Raw genomic sequence first — 20033 nt, forward strand, 5'->3', positions numbered from 1 at the left:
TCACTGACTGACATCTACCAAGCTGTTTTCTACTCTCTTTCCTCAGCTGTGGTTCTTGCTTGCAGGCCTATCAAAACCATGTTTACTTAGAAATATTCAGAAGCCCCTTCTGAGCACTTAAAGGTAAAGGTAAAGGTACCCCTGCCCGTACAGGCCAGTCGTGTCCGACTCTAGGGTTGTGCGCCCATCTCACTTAAGAGGCCGGGGGCCAGCGCTGTCCGGAGACACTTCCGGGTCACGTGGCCAGCGTGACGAAGCTGCTCTGGCGAGCCGGCACCAGCGTAGCACACAGAAACGCCATTTACCTTCCCGCTATAAAGCGGTACCTATTTATCTACTTGCACTTAGGGGTGCTTTCAAACTGCTAGGTGGGCAGGAGCTGGGACCGTAAGACGGGAGCTCACCCCGCCGCAGGGATTCGAACCGCCGACCATACGATCGGCAAGTCCTAGGCACTGAGGTTTTACCCACAACGCCACCCGTGTCCCAGCACTTACTTTTTATTAAATGTGCTTCTGTGATATACTTCATTTTCTTTTCTTTCTTTCTTTTTTAAGAGCCACCACCCCAATCTCAGTTCTGCTTTGGGATTTATTTTTTCAGTTGCCAGCAATACTCACAATTCGCTTGATCCTCTTAGCATTATTCTCACAGTCAGGGATAAATCTGGCGGGCAAAGGAGTATTTAGATGTCTCCTGTACACATGCTCGGATATGAGATAAGCAGGCCAATTGACTGCAATTCTAAATGTAGCAATTTCACATGCATGCCCTAAAGCCAAACGGGGAAAACTGTTATATCCTGTGCAATCCTACGTGGGTCTATTCAGAAGTAAGCACCATTGAATTCTATGGGACTCGCCCATCTGACTATTGGTTGTTCTCACTAGAATTTTGGAGAATGTGTGCTGAGAGCATGCAAGCACCCAGTTTAGGGCACTGTATAAAATAAGAATTTAAATGTTTCAGATTTTAAATTTTACCCAACCCAAAAAATCTTCACCCCCTCCCCCGCTTCAAACAAATGCCGGTTGCAGCCGAATTTGTGAGTCACAGGCTCCCTCCTGTGGTGGAAATACAGTATTTCTGCAGGTATACCCTTTAACACAGACTTTCTATAATGGACACGGTTACAATGGGAGCAGTAAAGTCAGTGGCATGATGGAAAGTTAGCCAACTCCTATTCCAGAACAAGGTTTTGAACTAATTGACAAAGAAAGAAAGCTGCTTAGCTATAGGTTGGAATTCACACGCTTCTACTGCCTTCATAGATAATGTATCACCATGGTGATCACAAAGAGCCAGTGTGGCCTAGTGGTTAGAGTTTGGGCCTAGAACCTGGAAGACCAGGGTTCAAATCTCAGCTGGGCGACCTCAGGCTAGAAACTATCTTTTAGCCTAGCTGATCTCACACACAACCCCACCCCCACCACAATATTCATTTTATAGTGCCGTAGCTATTGGGGGGTGGGGCTAGCCATGTTGTGTTTTTTTGCCCCGGGTGAAGCCTCCAGAGGAGCGCCATTGAGACTCCTGGCCTCTGTGTGTGTACACAAATGGGCATGAGTGTGTGTGTGTGTGTGTGTGTGTGTGTGTGTGCGTGCGCCAAACTGGGTCTTTGACCTGGGTGGAATATAGCCCAGTTTCGCCCCTGCATTCTAAACAAGACTAAAACCCTAGCAAGAGGACATTTGTGTTAAAGACTCATTTATCCAGCTAGGGAAACTTGTCAGAACCAAAATGACTTCTTCCTCTTCCTGGGGAAGGGAAATGTGGTTCATGCCTTCAGTCTATATATCATAGCTGTCAATTTTCCCTTTTTTAAAGGGAAATTCCCTTATTCCGAATAGGATTCCTTGCAAGAAAAGGGGAAAGTTGACAGCTCTGTTATATATTCCTCGCCCCATCTATTTTATGGTTTAAGTTACCATGGAAGATAATAAGATACATATCCAGCCTGTGAACACAGCCCTGCCATGCTACAGGAGAGAATAAATAAATTCGTTCGCACTGCTGTTCGGCCTTTCCTATATCAACATCAAGGCCTTTAGAGGAAATAATTCCCCTTTGTCAAAACTTTATCGCCCATTTTGGAACACAGATGCTCCCTGTAGCTGTTGCCAAGAGCCACTGAGACATATCCTTAAAAAGTCGTGGCAGAGAAGCAGAGCCGCCTTTTTCAAATAGCATCTTCCCCCACCTATACAGTACTCACATTCCTACCAGAAAAAAACTGGCATAAAAATGGTTTCTGTCTTGTGTGTGCTTTGCTCAAGGAAGCTCTCAGTACAAAAGAAATTTCCACCTTCATCAATGCCCAGAGCATAGCTGTCAACTGTCCCTTATTTGGCGGGAAAGTCCCTTATCCCAGCGCCGTGTCCCGCTGCTGTCCCTTATTGATGATGACCCTTAAATTTCCCGAGTTTCAAAGGAAGCAGCTCCTCTCCCTCCCTCCCTGCCAGCCAGGGAGGAGGGAGGCCCCAACTGTGTTGCTTGGCTGCGTTGCTCACCCAGTAAGGAGTCTAAGAACGACTGGGGGGTGGAGCTTGTATTCCTTGTGCTGATCAAATCGGCCGCGTTGCCTGGGGACTCGCCTTTGCTCAGCGCTTCCCAGAGGAGAGGTGACGGTGGTTTTCCTTGCTGCATCCCCTTTGCGGGGTTGCTGCGCTGTGGGAACCACCGCTTGAGGCTTTGTTTGGCTGCAGGCTTGGCTGCTGATCCCTCATTTTTGAGGCTGCTGGTCCCTTATTTTCAAATCTGTAAGTTGACAGCTATGGCCCAGAGGTGTCTCGTGCTTCAGGAAGGATTGCATGCTGTGGTGAGCAGGGACAGAGGCTCTCCAGTCCTAGGAAGGGTCCAAACTGTAAGCAAGGTAGGAACTGCCTGAGAAATTTCTTTGCACAAGTAGGACCTTCGACAAGGCACTGCAATGTACAGTGTTCCTGTTCAGGGAGCCAGCTAGCCATGCCTTCTTTCACAGCACTCAGTTACATTCCTCCCTCATCCTATTCCACTCACCCCTGCTCACTCCAACAATCACCATTCCCTGGCCACTGAAAAGTCCTCATTGGGGGGTTTGCTGGATCCTCTCTCTCTTAGGGCACTGGTGGCTGATGCCCATTAGGAGTAGGGTGGAAAGCAGGGAGGCTAACAGCAGGTGGCGCCAGAGCTGAAAGCCAGAACCAACTACAGTGGTGCCTCGCAAGACGAAATTAATCCGTTCCGCGAGAGTCTTCGTCTAGCGGTTTTTTCGTCTTGCGAAGCAACCCTATTAGCGGCTTAACGGATTAGCGCTATTAGCGGTTTAGCGGCTATTAAAGGCTTAAAGGCTTAGCGGATTAGCTGCTAAAAGGCTATTAAAGGCTATTAAAGGCTTAGCAGATTAGATAAAGGGGGGGGGAAAGCGAAAAAAAAATCTCTAGACTCGCAAGACATTTTCGTCTTGCGAAGCAAGCCCATAGGGAAATTCGTCCTGCGAAGCAACTCAGAAACGGAAAACCCTTTCGTCTAGCGGGTTTTCCGTCTTGCGAGGCATTCGTCTTGCGGGGCACCACTGTAATTCTAGTTGTCCCCATCCCCTTCCTCCCTGCTGAGTTCTACATGTCACAGATTCAGGAGGAATCTGACAGATCGCACAACTTCTGGTGTAAGTGAGAAGACAGGTAGATGGGTAACAACTGACAGGTTGGTGGGAGAGAACCCCATTCACCCTTATTCATCAACCCTCTAATAATAATAATAATAATAATAATAATAATAATAATTTTTTATTTATACCCTGCCCATCTGGCTGGGTTTCTCCAGCCACTCTGGGTGGCTTCCAACAGAACACTAAAATACAATAACCTATTAAACATTAAAAGCTTCCCTAAACAGGGCTGCCTTCAGATGTCTTCTAAAAGTTTGGTAGTTATTTTTCTCTGTGACATCTGATGGGAGGGCGTTCCACAGGGTGGGTGCCACTACCGAGAAGGCCCTCTGCCTGGTTCCCTGTAACTTGGCTTCTCGTAGTGAGGGAACCGCCAGAAGGCCCTCGGTGCTGGACCTCACTGCCTTAGGGGTTTTATCCCCCCTTTAAAAAAATCTACTTCTGTAAACCTTGGGATTTCCCCTGAGTCTGATGATGCTTCCCTCTTGTGTTGGATGGTTCATTTTTGCTAAATAAGGATCCACGCTCAGATAATGAGTTCATTATTATCATGTGGGACACCAGTCTGCGGCTGTCTGCCATCCACAGATCCTGACAACATGGAGAGAGTCTCAACTGATGGTCTGTGGTTTCTGGGTTGCAATCTTGATCTTTGACAGTCAAGGGAGTCAAATAATTTACATCGGCTGGGGACTGTGGATTGCTTTCTTCCAGTGCATGTGTGCAGTTCAGTCCTATGTTATGTTTAGTAAGAAGTGAGATTTGCTGAGTTCAGTGGGACTTCTAAGAGAACTTAGGATTTCAGACTTGCTGAGAAAGAAGATCTCAAATCATTTGCATCCTATTCTTAGGCTGTGTGCACACTGCCATTTATTCTACACCCAGTGCACTCACACCACTGTTTTATTTAAAGAAAATCTATATTTATTGATACTTATCCGAAGATAAGTACCTTTTTATAATATGTACACTGAAATAAAGAAATGCTACTGAAATCTAACCTAAAATGGAATGGAGGAGAGAATGGAAAAGAAAAAGATAAAAGAAAAGAAAAGACAATGAAAAAAGTTTTTAAAGACTTCAGGTTCTCTGTCCTGCAGCTAAATGTAGTATTCACTCATTAACAACCAGCTGTTCTATTTTCTATAAGCCAATATTTTTTCCGTCTTCAAATCCAGATATTGCCAGTTCATTTTTCTCTTTCATGCAAAAAGTCCATAAGAAGTTTCCACTCTGTAATAAATGTCAGTAATGATTTTTCTCTAGTTAAACATGTTAATTTCCCCACCACTGGTTTCTCAATCCTTGGACACACAATGTTAGCTGCAATCCACACCTATCCTGTAGTTTCTTGAGAAACGCTGCATTTTAATACATTTCCCCACAAACCAGCTTTGATCCGACTTGAAAACATATGCCCTATAACAGCATCCCTGCCTTTCTCCCCCTCCAGTCTGGACAGACAGCAGGAGACAAGGAAAAACATCTAATTCTACTGATGCGTACAGTGACCTGCTAATGAAAATGACCCCACTGCATTTTAAGCTGGGAATGTGTACATAATATTAAACTCGTTCATGTCGAAATGTTAAAAAAAGAAAAAGTGTTCCTTCCCAAGCAAATGTAATTGGGATTGAAGCATTTAAACTCTGGTCCCATACATGTTTACTTGGAAGTACAGTGGTACCTTGGTTCTCAAACTTAATCCATTCCGGAAGTCCGTTCCAAAACCAAAGCGTTCCAAAACCAAGGCACGCTTTCCCATAGAAAGTAATGCAAAATGTATTAATCCATTCCAGACTTTTTAAAACTACCACTAAAACAGCAATTTAACATGAATTTTACTATCTAACGCAGGCATAGGCAACCTTCAGTCCTCCAGATGTTTTGGACTACAATTCCCGTCATCCCTGACCAGTGGTCCTGTAAGCTAGGGATCATGGGAGTTGTAGGCCAAAACATCTGGAAGGCTGGAGGTTGCTTATGCCTGATCTAACAAGACTATTGATCCATAAAATGAAAACAATAAACAAGGTACTGCAGTCACACAATCAATCAATGAATCAGTAGCTGAACTGGGTTCCACACTGTCGCAAAAACAAAACAAAAAAGAGCCGCAAAAACAAAAACGCAAAATAAATAGCAAAAAAACTCAGCGTAACACTCAAAATAGAAGTGTGGCACTCAAATCGCCAGCGTAACACTCAAAACGGAAGTGTGGCACTCAAAATGGAGCACGTTTGGCTTCCGAAAAAAGTTTGCAAACCGGAACACTTATTTCCAGGTTTGTAGTGTTTGGGTTCCAAGTTGTTTGAGTACCAAGGCGTTTGAGAACCAAGGTACCACTATAAGTCCCCCTGATTTCAGTGGGACTTATGCCCACAGTGCAGAAATGTTAATTGGACATTTTCATTTCAACCGAATGCCACAGAAACAGAAATTCTATTTTAATTTCTGCCTGGAAGTGAACCACAGTAAAACAAATTCTGTCTCGGCTTCCTGGCATTTGCTGCTGAGAAATCGAACACTTGCAGACGTCAATTCCGCCTTAGCATCTCTGGCTTCATCAAGTCACAAACTGCTGGATCCACAGTTTTAAAACATTTCCTGTTGTGCTCACTCTGTCGTTAGGGCTGGATTTTCAAACGGCTCCACTGTTCTGTTCACTTTAAGTGTATATTTGTCCTCTTTGCTGTGGTTTCCTCTCTCCCAGAGGCATTATGAGTCTCATGCTGACTAAGCAGTTCCTGTTTCCACATTTGCAAGAAGGAGTTGCAGGAAGAAGCAAAGGCAAAAAGACAGGGCTTAGGATAACAGTGTTGGATATTTCTTTTCACGACATCCATCAGCCCAGCTCTCTGCAGTGCTAGAAATCCATCCTGGGCCTGGGCCTCATTACGAAGAGCAACATCAACACCACATCACTCATGCTGGAATATCACAGCAAAGCAATATTGCGTAATGATGAATTTCATCACCAGTAGGATTTGTTTGCCTTGCTGGTGGCTTGCAAAAGTTGCATTTTTCAGCAGTTACTCTTTTACCACACCAAAACATGGTCCCAAATTTTACTGGGTGGTCTTTATTTAAATAATAATAATCTCTATGTATGCACCAGACGATCCAAAACCATTAAAAAACAAAAGCAGAACTATTAAGTTGCCCCATATTTGGCTCACCTGCCCTTTAAATGTTGAGCAACATAATGCAGGGCTTCCGAGTGTGCAAATATGAATTTGTCGTACCTCAAGTCAAACTACTGGGACGCGGGTGGCGCTGTGGGTTAAACCACAGAGCCTAGGGCTTGCTGATCAGAAGGTCAGCAGTTCGAATCCCCGCGACGGGGTGAGCTGCCGTTGCTCGGTCCCTGCTCCTGCCAACATAGCAGTTCAAAAGCACATCAAAGTGCAAGTAGATAAATAGGTACCGCTCCAGCGGGAAGGTAAACGGCGTTTCCGTGCGCTGCTCTAGTTTGCCAGAAGTGGCTTAGTCATGCTGGCCACATGACCCGGAAGCTGTACACCGGCTCCCTCGGCCAATAAAGCGAGATGAGCACCGCAACCCCAGAGTCGGCCATGACTGGACCTAATGGTCAGGGGTCCCTTTACCTTTACCTTTACCTTTAAGTCAAACTACTAGCCCATCTAATTCAGTTTATTCTTATCCCACTCTCCAGTTGCTGTTCCTTTAAACAGACTTTTAAGGCTACAGTTCAATGCACATTTACCAAAATATTTAGCAGTACTGAAATCAGTGGGAGTTTGGAATAAAAACACCTAATGGTTGTATCCAATGTTGTTAAGACTCAGAGAACTTGGGGCCTCTAGAATGAATGTACATGACTAGCTTAGGTCCAGAAATTTCAATGCATCTACTCTGAGTAGAATTTACTCTGTGGTTTGCATCCACACCAAGTACATTGCAGTTAGGTCTCCTTGAAATCTGTGGGTCTAAATTCAGGACTAATTTGTCTCAGTGATTTCCATGGCACCCAGGACTCAACTACACTGGCAAAGAAAACAACACTTTACAGTTACATACGCTTCAGGTTACATACGCTTCAGGTTACAGACTCCGCTAACCCAGAAATAGTGCTTCAGGTTAAGAACTTTGCTTCAGGATGAGAACAGAAATTGTGCTCCGGCGGCGCGGCAGCAGCAGGAGGCCCCATTAGCTAAAGTGGTGCTTCAGGTTAAGAACAGTTTCAGGTTAAGTATGGACCTCCAGAACGAATTAAGTACTTAACCCGAGGTACCACTTTATATGCATTGTTTATGCATTCTAACACTGTGACACCAGATGGCACTGTGGAGTTCCTTTTTTGCCAACCTGATTTCTCATACAGTGGTACCTTGGTTCTCAAACTTAATCCGTTCCGGAAGTCTTTTCCAAAACCAAAGCGTTCCAAAACCAAGGCACGCTTGCGCTTTCCCGTAGAAAGTAATGCAAAATGGATGAATCCATTCCAGACATTTAAAAACAACCCCTGAAACAGCAATTTAACATGAATTTTACTGTCTAATGTGACCATTGATCCATAAAATGAAAGCAATAAACAATGTACTGCAATCACACAATCAATCAATCAATCAATAGCTGAACTGGGTTCCACACAGTCACAAAAACAACACAAAAAGAGAAATACATAACAAAAACAGACAGACCTTAGCATAACACTCAAAACGGAGCATGTCCAGCTTCCAAAAAAAGTTCACAAAGTGGAACACTTAGGTACTTCCGGGTTTGCAGTGTTTGGGTTCCAAGTTGTTAGAGTACCAAGGCATTTGAGAACCAAGGTACCACTGTACAAAGTTTGCAACGTGTTTAACTGAAACACTTCTTTGATGTGTCTAGATCCAGCCCCAAGCTTATCTAACAGGAATAGCTGTTGGAAGCAGTATAGCATAGGAAGTCAGAGGATCTTGCTCATAGCTGCACTGAAAGGCAATTCCTAGCCCTCTATAAAGCAAAATAAAATAAAATAAAATAATTCTTTCTATGTACTGCATATAAGGTTTATTGCCAATACTTAGTGGTGGTTTTCCAATTTAGAATAACGAAAGCTGCTAAGTGGGTGATCACCACCACTTCCTATTCTTACAAAGTACGTCAAATGCGTCCCTCCAAACAGTGGGGGGACCCTTTGGCTCTCCACATGTTGCTGAATCCCTACTCCCATTATCCCTGACCAGCCCTGCTGGGCCTGACAGTTTAGCAACATCTGGAGGGCCAAAGGTTCCGCACACCTGACCTGGAGCATGGTTTAGAGACCTGGGTCCATAGCTGTCAACTTACAGATTTGAAAATAAGGGACCAGCAGCCTCGGAAATAAGGGATCAGCAGCCAAAATAAGGGATTTTGCTTAGCTTATGAGTTCCTCCTGAAAGGGAGGGAGAGAGACTCTCGCCCACGCCGCCCGTGAGCGGTTGAGGCGGTTGCAGCACCGCCGCAGCCGCTGAAGCGCCGCCCTTCTGTGTCCCTCCCCATCCCCTCCTCTTCCTCCTCCCTCAGGCCGCCGCTGCTGCCTCCGGCTTCCCCTGGCAGCGCGGCGGGAAACCTCGCAAGAGAGGGTCTGCCCGCCACCACCCGTCTTTCACAATGTGCCCCTGAGGGGGAAAAGGTAGAGACGGAGACATGGCAGCTCATGCGCACGCTCTCTTGAGGCGGAGGACCCTGAGCCGCTGCTTCCCTTCTGAGCCGGGTGAGCATGAAACCCGGGAAATTTAAGGGACATCATCAATCCGGGACAGCAGCGGGACACGGCGCTGGGATAAGGGAGTTTCCCGCCAAATAAGGGACAGTTGACAGCTATGCCTGGATCCCAGTGCACGCCAACTAAATGTTTTCGCCACAATGTGCCCGAAACTTCCCTGCTATGCAATGTCGTGTTTTGTGACATTGAGCCTGAGACAGCAGTAAGCAAGCCCTATCCTAAGAACTTGTACAATGGCACAAGATGGATTTTTCCCCAAAACCTAGGAAGGAAGGAAGGAAGGAAGGAAGGAAGGAAGGAAGGAAGGAAGGTTTAGAGCAAAAACCAAAACAGAACAAAGTTTGAAGAGAAGAGGGGTGGGGGAGAAACACCCGGAAAGTTGTACAGCCTGCCTATTAATGCTATTTTTTATGTGAATCAAGATGGGATGCTTGCGGGCATCATTTGAAGAAGTAATTGACCTTTCCACACCTCTGCACATCCTGCAACTTTAGAAAGCAGAGTTGGCAGCAGCCTCTCTCCCCTACTGTTTAATGGGGCTCTTTTTCTTCTGCCTGCCCCTTTGCCTGTGGCATCTGTGTCCCCAGAGCACCACTGTTCTCCCCCCCCCCCCCACTTCCCCAGATAGATGTAATCGAGGCCATTAGAGGCAAGGCAAGGACAATAAACTCTTGGGAGGTCAATGGACACTGGTGGGAGCGTTTCAAAGCAAAGCACCTCATTTGGATATTGTGGGTACGAGTCAAACTGCCCTGAAAGAAATACAATGTACTTCTAAGTCAATGGCTTTAAAATCCAGATTCCAGTCTACAAATGGAGGGGCACAAGGTGTATTGCCGGGGGGGGGGGATACAGCATGTACACTGTGTATCTGCTCATAGACTTGATCAAGGATACATGAAACATAGAAATTGAGGCCTTAAATTCAGAGAACCATACGAATCAGAGGAGATGCCAAGGCTGTCATGGTGTTCAAAGGCAGAACTCTCTCCCTAACAATTTCCTATAGGACGGCGTATAATCCAAACCATAGTCATTATTGATATGCCACTACTGTAGTTGTATTGGCAGTGGCGCCCCATCTATGGAACGCCTCCCCATCAGATGTCGAGGAGATAAAGAACTACACAACTTTTAGAAGGCATCTGAAAGCAGCCCTGTTTAGAGAAGTTTTTAATGTTTGATGTGTTTTCTTAAAAATGTTTTTATATGTGTTGGAAGCCACCTGGAGTGGCTGGGGCAACCCAGATAGATGGGAGGGATATCATCATCATCATCATCATCATCATCATCATCATTATCATCATTATTATCATCCCCAGCCACTCTGGGCAGCTCCCAACAGAATATTAAAAACATCAAACATTAAAAACTTCCCTAAACAGGGTTGCCTTCAGATGTCTCCTAAAAGTAAGACAGTTGTTTATTTCCTTGACATCTGATGGGAGGGCGTTCCACGAGGCGGGCGCCACTACCGAGAAGGCCCTCTGCCTGGTTCCTTGTAACCTCAATTCTCGCAGTGAGGGAAGTACCAGGATTTTGTTGTTATTTTTGGTGGGCATTTTAAAAAAAAAGTTATTTTTCTTCTGTTTGTTTTTGATTGTGCTCTTCTGCTTATTGTTTGGCTCTAGCCATATTGGGTTGTGTGTTTTTTAAACCGACCTTATTTTTGCTTCATGGTTTGATTGTGTTGTTACTGATCTTTGTTTGAGGTATTGTAAGCCGCCTGGAGTGGACATTTTGCCTAGGGTATGAATTTGTTTATATTTAAATTCATATCCTGGGCAACATGTCCACTCAGATTAGCTAATGTGGACCACAAGGGTGTGATATGTTGGGGTGGGGGAGGAACTCTAGCTGAAAGACTTGACCAGAAATAATGAGAACAAACTTTCCCTAGAAATGACCAACCCCTTTGTCAGATTCAGAGAACAGCTGGTCCGAAACCACTGCCACCCTTTATTTCCCCCCCTGGCAGAGATCCTGAGCCTTTAGCAGCTGCGAGGTGGTTTGGCTGGGGAGAACTCAACACTCCCGCAGGTGATACTTCCTAGTATTGCATCATCTCCATGCCAGTTAAATTCCTGCAGGCTATGCAGCTGTTCTAGTCACCAGATCTCTGCCCAAGGAAAATAACGCAGCACTATTGATAGAAGTTATCTATTTGGATAGATCTGATATAAAGCGACAAACAAATGTGCATTTTCTTAGGATGAAATAGCTGAGAAAGAATTTACCGTAATCCTATCCGGGCCGTCTTTAGCATATGCGCTGCTGGGGTGCAAAAATCCGCCCAGGGCCCCCAAATTTAGTTTAGCTGCCCACAAGTTAACTTTTACTGAGTTTTTTTTTGGGAGGGGGGAAGCCAGAGTTGTTGAACTTTTTTGGGGGGGGGCGGTATAGAAATAAAATAAAATGAGAACTTCGGGTATAGGGCAGTATAGAAATAAAATAAATTAATTAAAAATTTAAAAATATTTGATGCTACAGAGTAACCGAGTGATGGAAGAGGGGGGCAGGGACTTTCGCTCCATTGCTTTTCACTGCCACCAATCGAGAGGGACAGTAGGTATACATTTGGCGCCCCCCAGAATTTGCCGCATTGCACCCCCAGGTAAAGACGGCCCTGAATCCTATTTTTTTTTATATCTTGATTTTATTCTGTGAACCACCCCGAGACCCCCGGGGTATAGGGCGGTATATAAATTCAATAAATAAAATAATGATTTTATGACATTAAATGCATCTGAACGTCTTGGCAGATTTGATCAGAGGGGGTTTGCTGAAGACGTAATTCCATGTTCATCTTGTTTTAACTAGTCTCTTGCCCAGCAGCACGCAGGCAGCGACAGCCCGTTTAAATCACATTTGGAAAATAAAAATATTTGGTTGTCACGCCTAACAGCACCGGGCGGGACTTGTTTCCCAACTACCCTTTGATAAATCCTCTTTGCATTCTAGATCAGCAAGACTTTTTTTGCCGCTGCCTTTTTTTTTGTCCTTCGGGCCTGGCCTGGCCTGCCCTTTGCACCTCCACTATCCGGACTGAGAGAGATCTGCCTGTCTCGGCGCTGCGTGTAAAGGGAAGGTTAAGGGCAGCAGCTTCGGGCAGGGGGCGCTTCTGGTGGATACTGGGCATGCCTGCAGGTCGCGCGCATGCTCACTGGTGGGGGGGAACCATTGCAGGGAGTTGAACCCATGCGTAAAAGTAAACAATTCATAATGCAATTGAGAAGAGGCGGTGTGCGTGTCTAGGGAGTGCATGGGAGTCTCTAATACAGGACAAGCCCAGAAGGACCCCTTCTTTTTTCCCTCCTCCTGCTTTGCGTACAAAAAAACCCACACGAGATCCTGCTGGAGGGCTCTAAAAATAGGTTGCCCCCCACCCCAGGCTGAAAGGTCCCGCCTGCGCAACGGCGAGCCTTAAGTTCACCCAGCCACCACCCGCGGATGTAAGAGTCCGCAGTTTGCACAGGATCTCAGCAGATCTCCGCAAGGGGGGGAGCAGATCCTTTCCCCCCCTTGCCCCGCCCCCGTTTCTCTTTTCCTGGGTTGACCCCAGATCTGCTCTACCCGGGGAGGAGGAGGAGGACGGATCTCGGAGGGGGGAGCGGCTTCTGGGCGGCGGGGCTGCTCTCTGGATCTGTCTCGCCGCCTTCTTCTTCCTCTTCCTCCTCCTCCTCTTCGCCTCCCCCTCCGCTCGCGCCGCTGCCTTTCCATAAACATCTGGATCAGGGGAGGGGCTTTTTTTCCGCCCCTCTCTCTCTCTTTTGGAGGGGCTCTGGGCAATTGGCAACCTCTGAATGGCTCCGGGGGAGAGGAAAGCGCGAGTAGAAGTTTAGGTTGGTATCCTTCACACTTTTCTTTAAAAAGACAATTAACAATAACGGTGATGATTATGATTGTTTTTTGGAGGGGTGTTGACTTGTGTGGATGTGAGCATCGGTCAGTTACTTTTGCTGGGGAGGCGGCTCCTCCCATCTCCCCACCCCAAGAACAAAAACTAAACCAGCAGAAGGGAGAGGTGCCTCCAGTCTGGGGTTCTCCCTCTGCCACCCCCCCCCCCAAATTTCTGCTGCAGATCCCGGGCCGACCTCCCGGTCCTCGCCCCTGTTGCTCCAGGCGAGCCGGGGTTGCTGCAGAGCTCATCTGGCCAAAGGAGCCGCCGCTTAGCAGAGCAGGGTTTGTGGTTTGTTTGTTTTTTGGCAAGCGGGGTGTAAAAGAGGGGCGAAAGTCTCCGGCGGGGCGACCCACAGGCCGCCGCTCCCTCCGCAGCCCCTGCCTAAGTTAGAAACGTCCCCCGGGCGCCGGGAGCGGAGGAGGGGCGTCGGTAAGCAGATGTGGCTCATAAAGTAGACCCAGTTTCAGAACCCGCGTTAACCCTTGCCTTTTCTTTTTTTTTTTTTAATGAAATGGAATCAAAACCCCTCTAGCCATAGAATCGGGAGGGACCCACGAGGTTCATCTAGTCCAACCCCCTGCAGTGCTGGAATCTTAATTTCCCAACTTGGGATTCGAACCCACGACCGGGGAACGATCCAGAGGCTCATGCTGATGTTCCATTGACGCTCTGCTTTGTGTGTCTGCTTGAGAGTCCCTGTTTCTCTTTTCACCTAAAGCAGCTGTGGGTGTCTGGACAGGGATGAAACTAGGCTTTATTTCCCCTGGGGCAAAGACCCAGTTTGGCACACACACACATGCACATTTGCATATGTTGCGGACCTCAATCCACCCCTCTGGAGACTTCACTTGGGGCAAAAAAACCCCAGCCCCTCCACCCCCTGGCTCTGTTTTGGAAAAGGGTTTTGAGGGTGCTTTAACTACAGCTGATTTCTGCATTCGCGTTTGATAAGTGTCATATCAAGTGATGTTTTAATGTGTGTGAGAGAGAATGCCACCCCCCCCCCCAGCTAGAACTTCCAGGGATGGCTGTGGGCAGGATTCCTGCCTTTCAGGGGGCTGGATTAGATGACCCTTAGGGTCCCTTGCAAGTCTACAGTTCTATGTTTCTAAGCAGGCGTGAATCAAATCAAACTTCCATATCTCCTCAGCTGCGCCTTAGAGTGAGCTGCAAACCACTTGGAAATGGCTTCTGCAAGCAACTTTGCCAGCTTGCTATAAAAGAGCATCACTGTCTCGGTTTCAACTTCCTCATGCTTGATTTGATTTGATTTTCTCTGTTTAGTACAAGTCATTTGAATCTCTTGAATTTTGGTGGGGGGTTTTTTTTTTGGTTTGTGTTTTTTTTAAAGAAAGACGGAAGAGAAGAGGCGCTTATAAAATTCCCACAGTGCTCTGCTCAAGTATGTGATGCTGGCTATTACCTCCTTCCTGTGCCTATCATGAGCTAATGTTAGCAACTGATTCAGAGCCAAATGGCTATTGAACGGCTTTCAATTTCCTTTATGTATAAATTTAAAGTTCAACATTTCCCTCCTCTTCCCTGGCATGCGTACAAATACTCTGTTTTCTGTATTTTGTGTGATTTATGTGACAGGATCCCCAGTCGCTTTTGCTGTTCCCACTCCACCCTCTTTTGAAAACAGATCGGGAAGTATTCTCAAATGAAATGGGTCAGCGAGCCTTCAGCTGACTGTTGCGGTTCCTGCATCTTTACAAATGCTCAAGAGATGAGCAGGGTCCTGCTTCTGGAATAGTGTGCAAAGGTTTACCGTTAGCTCTCAAGACAAGGAGCATTATGTCTAAAACGATGTAGCACAGGAACGCTGAAGAATTGTGTTCTCTGTACGGTGGAAACGGAGTCAGATTGAAATGACAAGAGTTTGAGAAGAATAAATCGGGCAAAAGGGAGAGGGAAATACGATGTAATTAATCGAGAAGAGATCCTCGGTTATTCGCAAGTCGTGTTGCAACTTCCCCTTGCTCTGTTTCCCAGTTGCCGTCTGGATTCCACCCTCTTCCTTTTTGCGGCTGCTGGTTTTAGTGACGGTTTGGAGTGGTGATTTGGGCCGCACTCAGCAGAATGAGCAGGAATCTCCTCAGACGCAACAACAGGGCCTGAACTGGCCATATTCTGAAGTAACCTGCATTCCCCCACCCCTTTGGATGGCAAACCGTAAGACTGTTCAGACTCTGAATTTACTTCAGCGCTAAGCATGTACAGCTATGGTTGGCCATAACTAGGGCGGGGGGGGGGCAGCTAACATGGCGCCCTCAAGACGATGTTGTCCTCCAACTCCCATCAGCCCCAGCCAGCATGGATGAAAGTTAAGGATGATGGGATTTGTAGTCCAACATCTGGTCTAACTCTTCCCTTGGAAGAGAGGTGGTATGAATAAATATTGAGAGGACAGAGCAGAGGTATAGGGACTGAGGGCAGGCCCGGCCCAGCCATTAACCTTGGTGAGGCAGTCGCCTCAGGCAGCAGGCTGAGTACTGCTGGGAGGGGGAACAGATCCAGGCCCTCAAGAAACTTGCTGCCTCCTGCTCCTCCCTGGCCTCTTTTCTCCCTCACTTCCTTGGATCTTTCCCAGGCCTTCTCCAGTCACCTCAAGCAGCTGAGGGGAAGGCAGTGAGGGCCACCATTTTTTGTTTTGCCTCAAGCGGCGAAATGTCTTGGGCCGGAGCTGAATGCGGGGGACCCAGAGATGAGGATTTTTTTTAAAAAAAAGTCAGGACTGAGTTGCTGAGAGGTAAATTACTTGATTTTTGCATGATTCGCAAACTCTCGTGTTTATAGGAGCGTATTGTTTGTTACCCGTTTCTTTTCTCTCAAGGAGGAGTTGCTTTTCAGCTGCAGGGAAATGGCACAGAATTCTCTTTTGCTACTAACAGGTCTGAGGAACCTGTGTCTCTGGCTGAACTTACAATTCCCATTATCCCTGAGCATTGGCCATGTTGGATGGGACTGCTGAGAATTCTGCTTTGAGAATATATGTTGAAAACATTTAAGAACCCATTCTTTATACTAAAAAAGTTCAGTTAAAAACAAACAAGCCCATATCTAATAATGATGCAATAGTGGTAAGTTTCCTGTATCAGCAGCAGTGTGGACAAGATGACCTCTGACGTCATTTTAACTCTTGAGTTCAAAGTTGTACAGTTTGTTTGCCACTCTGAGCAACCTATCCTAAGATTAAAAATATCCGATGGCAGAGACTGCAAGTACTGTTCCTCACTGCTTGTCAACTTACGTGCCTGTTTGGCAGTTACCTTCATGCAAAATGTAAATTGTACAGTCAAAAGAGTTGCAGCAGATAATATGAAGCATGGCAGGATCTTAGTTAAAGGCTTTATTGTTGCTTTGAGGCACATTTTACAGCATGCATATCTATCAGTGCCTTTTCCAAAGGTTAAATAAGAAGCCTGAATTGCATTGGAAGCAAATGTAGGCATTTACACTGTGCAGGTGTGTGATGTACATTCCCTGCATGCATTCACTTATTTAGGGTTGCCATGTTTCAAAAACTGAAAATCTGGACACAAGAGATGTTGAACTTTTTTTTGGCAAAATCTCAAAAAACAAAGTTTTTGAGCTATTTTTAAGGAACATCACCAAAAACGACACTGACGACATGTGTTGCCATAGAGCCGGATTTTCCTGGACGTTTTTAGCAATTTCCGCCCAGACAGTTTCCGGCAGCCGAATCCCGGCTATGTCCGGGAAATTCTGGATGCATGGCAACCCTAACTTATTTTACAAATCCATATGTTGCTCTTTCCACCCCACTCCCCTGCCAGTCTTATGTTGGTTCTTCTGTTGTAGCAGCTGTGAGGAATGCCATCGCTGGGGAATTGTAAGGAACAGCCGTCGGTTTTTTGCTAGTCATTTCTTATTGTTCGATTGAATCTCATTGGTTTTGAGATGGTGATAAAACTTCTCTGGAATCAATTATCATTTCCCCACCCCCAGGCATTTCCCAAAAGGAACCCATGATTAAAGAACATGAAAGTATTGGGGGAGAGGAGCCATTTGCTAGCAGTACCCAATTTTACTCATACTTGGAGTAGGCCTCTTGAAATCAATGGGCTTACTCCAAGTATGACTAAATCTGGATAATCAGCCTATGTTTGCAAAGTGAAAACTGCAAATATACGTATATATCAGGCACAGCATACACACAAAAACAGTGTTTGTGACTAGGTGCTCCGGGGCAAGGAGGAGTGATTTCACTTTTAATTATCTTCATATTCTCTTTTCTAGCTTCTTGATAATGCTTATCTGGGTTTTCGTTTTCATTTTCAAGGAAGTAGGAAGTAAATTGGGTATTTCCAATTAAGAGCTTAATGACAGCACTGACTAGCCCTTTAGGGCACAAAAAAATTATTCTGCCTAATTGTTTATAACTGTGAGATAACTACATCTTGCTCATGATTTAAATTTGTCATGTGACACAATGAGATGCTAGATGTCTGATCCGCCCAAAGTTCTATTGACACTGATGGCAGAGTGTGTCACCTCTCCAGCTGAAACAAATGGGACTTATCCATGCATGCAGAAATAAGCATTTTAAATGGAAATATTTACTTTCTCAGGCTTTAGTATTTCCTCTCTGTTTAATTTCTCCTTTCATAAGTTTTCTCCATGAATGTTGGGATGGTTCTTGCTGGAGTGCTGAGTAAAATACGAAGAATTAAATTGCTAAAGGTTTTTCTGTAGCACATAACTGTTGCACAGAAATGGCGCAATAAGATTTTGTGGTTCTGCTTTTCTTTTCTCGCAAGGACAGAAGAGTCTTGCAATGTTGCACTGAACTGTTTTCCCGTAGGTTGCTTGGAGACCCAGCAATTTAATTGGGGGCTTAAATAAATGTTGCGGTTGTTCGTTGTTTTTATTTAGGGAATGTATGTGCTGCCACTATCAATCGGGTACAATGGTAGAGTGATGATTTGTGCCCTCCATGGTGTCCCACAGACTATGAACGTGAAAAGACAGTAGTTAAAGCATTAAAGTCTGGGTAGAATTCCTAATAGAACTTGGGAGGATAGATGAAATTCAGTCATGTATGGAATTTCCATTAACTTCCCTTCTACCAGCCTTAAGCATTGCATTAGCAAATATGTTAATCCCACTTTATGCTAAACAGGAGTCCCTCTTACCGGGAAGTTAGATATGTTGGCGTAGGTTTGCTGAGGGTACCACATTGGGTACCTTGATCTACATGAATAGTAATCATGGCTGGTTCCAGTGGTTCCTTCAAAGGTTATCCTACATGCAAAGGTTATCCTTCTCTTCCCAGTGCAATTCCCCATCACTTTCCTTACTGCAAAAAATGGTGAGGGACAGTGGGTTTGTTGCACAAGAGCTCCAAAGCAGCTTTAAGTGTGCAACCTGAATTCGGCAGTATGTGACTGAATCCCACCCAAAAGTAGTGACTGTCTGAAGGGAGACAAGCTACCGTATTTTTCACTCTATAAGACGCACCAGACCACAAGACGCACCTAGTTTTTGGAGGAGGAAAACAAGAAAAAAAATATTCTGAATCTCAGAAGCCAGAACAGCAAGAGGGATCGCTGCGCAGTGAAAGCAGCAATCCCTCTTGCTTTTCTGGCTTCTGGGATAGCTGCGCAGCCTGCATTTGCTCCATAAGACGCACACACATTTCCCCTTACTTTTTAGGAGGGGAAAAGTGAGTCTTATAGAGCAAAAAATACGGTAGTTCTTGAAGCTACTTCTTCTCTGTTCCTTCATATAGAATCCTGGTTCGCATTAGATATGTTGGCATTAACGCAGATAACCGATGTAATTCTCCACCATGGTTCAGGTCGATGGCGAGCATGCAACCTGCTTCTGGTCTCTTTATCGCCACTTAAAAGACAGTTAGCATGACATCTGCCCAGGCCCTAGGAGTTATTGGCATGCAATGCTACTAAAGAAGGACAGCAGGCTGTGTTTCTGATGCTGGCGTTCATGAAGTCAGCCTCTTATGTATGGCTGCGACATTGGTATGCATTGTGCTGGATGTGGCACAAGGGGTTTACCGACTGTGCAGCAAGGAATCAACAAGATATTGTTTGGTTTCTGAATGGAACTGGGAGAATAGTGCTAACAGCTTTATGTCAGGGTGCTTCTTCCAGGAAATTAAACAATGAAATAAGTGTTTGGATCACAGCGGCCTTGTGCTATGGGTTGGATAATTAAATAATGGAAACCTCTGTAAAAGTTTTAGAACTTTAGCCGCTGCAGAGATGCATTAAAAGCAAACAGGATTGCAAACAGGAAGCTGCCTTAGTAAGGAACTTTTGATGCTTATAAGGAAGCTAATGAGCTATAGTTCCCTTAGAGGAAACCACACAGAAGTTTTTCAGAAATTGCCTCTCACCGGCTTCATGGGACCTCTCTGGATTCCTGCTCTGCCTTGCAGTGGAGTGAAGCAATCTCCTTCGATGTCACCATAAGGGGGCATTGATGAAGGAAGGAGCTGGTGTCTGGTAAGACGTTTTTAAAGTGTGTTGGCTCTTGCTTGGGCGGTGGGGTTTGTGTGTGTTAAGAATCATGATGATTCTGCTTCGGGTATGGTCACCCTTCTGGGGGCGTCTATGGAAAATGCTTTAATTGAAGTGAGGGGGGAAATGGCTTCACCTATGTTGGGTAAGAAGTGGAGACTAAGGGTGACATCCAGTGTTGTGCAAGCAGATCTTCCTTCCCTCCTCCTCCTCCCCACCTGCAGTCCCCTGTGCCTCCCCAAATATGCTCTGAGTGTATCCCAG

The 20033-nt window shown here is 45.7% G+C and overlaps 1 protein-coding gene across 2 annotated transcripts in view; it reads left to right on the top strand.

The window, feature by feature from the left end:
• Window positions 1–12758: 12758 nt before the first annotated feature.
• Window positions 12759–20033, top strand: part of WIPF1 (WAS/WASL interacting protein family member 1) — a 59214-nt gene continuing 51939 nt past the window's right edge. Inside the window, exon 1 of one of the 2 annotated variants that reach the window (XM_080971445.1) lies at window positions 12759–13204. The gene's annotated coding sequence lies outside the window, so the exon portion shown is untranslated. Of the gene's footprint in view, window positions 13205–19492; window positions 19755–20033 lie in introns of those variants that run through there. The other variant, XM_080971446.1, reaches the window with a different exon arrangement.

Source organism: Podarcis pityusensis (assembly GCF_964106645.2).
Source record: "Podarcis pityusensis genome assembly, chromosome: 1".
In the NCBI taxonomy this organism is placed as follows: Eukaryota; Metazoa; Chordata; class Lepidosauria; order Squamata; family Lacertidae; genus Podarcis; species Podarcis pityusensis.